Source organism: Temnothorax curvispinosus, unplaced genomic scaffold, assembly GCF_003070985.1.
Source record: "Temnothorax curvispinosus isolate PA1 unplaced genomic scaffold, ASM307098v1 QBEX01018554.1, whole genome shotgun sequence".
Taxonomy (NCBI): domain Eukaryota; kingdom Metazoa; phylum Arthropoda; class Insecta; order Hymenoptera; family Formicidae; genus Temnothorax; species Temnothorax curvispinosus.
The window spans coordinates 116,187-117,705 of record NW_020228334.1 but is presented as its reverse complement, the minus strand read 5'-3'; the positions used below and the strand labels follow the sequence as shown (position 1 = coordinate 117,705).

Sequence of the window (1,519 nt, the reverse complement as noted above, 5' to 3'; positions counted from 1 at the left end):
AAAATCTTGACTTACATGATTTGTGCGTTGTCAGTAAAATATAATAATGTCAGTGTTAGTAAAATATAGTGTAAAAAATAATAAGAAGTCGAAGTAGTATAAAATTAAATGTGTATATATAGAGCGTGTTTAGGAAGCACGTTTGTATATCCCGATTGCAAAAAAAATAAATGTAAAAAATGTAAGATAAATAAATAAATAAATAAATAAACATATATTTTTACATTTATTTTTTTTTGTCTTTTTGCTTTATATTTTTTTAATCTGTCGCTAAAAAGGTTTTGTAATAATAATATAGTAACAATTTTTATATTGTTACAATAAAAGGAAAATATTATGCAATTACTCTTGTATTAGTAAATTCTGGGCTTCAGGATCAATGGTCCTTACTTTTTTTGTCGACAAGTTTCTCAGACAAGTAATTAATGGATCTGAAGAAATTAATAATTTATGCATAATATCTTCGTTTGTTAGTAAGCGAGAACATTTTCTTGTATTGTAAAGACGAAAACGTTTGAAATCTTTATTTCGAGCTTCTGCGGCTTCCTCCGATAACCGTCCAATTGCAAGATGAAAATATCGAATAAGATATATATATATATATAGTAATAAATATATATATATATATATAATAATAATAAATAAATAAATATAAAACAAATGCAAAATAATTCGAGTAAAAGAATATATTCAGTCAAAACATGCATTTTTTTAATTTGACGACTGTCAATAGTCAAATATTAATTCTAACATTTGTTTCTAACAGATTTGTATTTAGTGACCTCAAAAACTGTTACGTAAGCTAGCTCAATGCAAAAGTAACTTTAATTCTTCTAATTTAACTTCAGGTTAAAATAATTTTCAAATTGTTATTAATATTGTACTTTTCAAAGAGTCTTTTTAAAAAATCGAACTCCACAGTTTTGTGGGAAATTTATTAACAATTAATTTAAAAAAAAAACGTCTTGATCGGTTAAGAATTACGGTCTGTAGCGATTTTTGAACAGTAAATTTCTATTTGTCCCCACTGTGCGGCGTCTCACGGCAATTGGCAAATGGTGTGACTGGGGACACTGGGGTGGTGAAAGGTGGAAAATCTCCTTGCACACTGTCACTGGTTACGCACACAGAGACGCTCTGTGTGTGTAAGTGGAGGGGGAGAGCCTGCGCACGGCAAATCGCGGCGCGATTTCCAAACAACACGCACCTAATCACATCGGTGTCGACCGCCGAACAAGAACCGTAGATTTGTTCGCGTCTTATGCATCAACATCGCAAAGATGCTGAGGCATAAGAAATATAGCGACGGAGAGTGCGACGAGAGCTGCATAGAAGCAATTTTATACAGTGTATATGCTTTATGTGTAATAATTATAATTGTTCTTTGTTTTTTATATTATAAAAAATTGATCAAGTTATGCAAATCATCATCGTCAGCCCGTAAACCACCGACGACAGAACGTAAGTCAATCAACACCTCTCTCTCTCTCTCTCTCTCTCTCTCTCTCTCTCTCTCTCT

The 1,519-nt window shown here is 31.5% G+C and overlaps 1 protein-coding gene across 1 annotated transcript in view; it reads left to right on the top strand.

Annotated features, from left to right (window-relative positions):
- Window positions 1–1,401: 1,401 nt before the first annotated feature.
- LOC112468512 (tyrosine-protein phosphatase non-receptor type 9-like) overlaps window positions 1,402–1,519 on the top strand; it is a 2,111-nt gene continuing 1,993 nt past the window's right edge. Inside the window, exon 1 of the mRNA XM_025037721.1 lies at window positions 1,402–1,461. The gene's annotated coding sequence lies outside the window, so the exon portion shown is untranslated. The remainder of the gene's footprint in view (window positions 1,462–1,519) is intronic.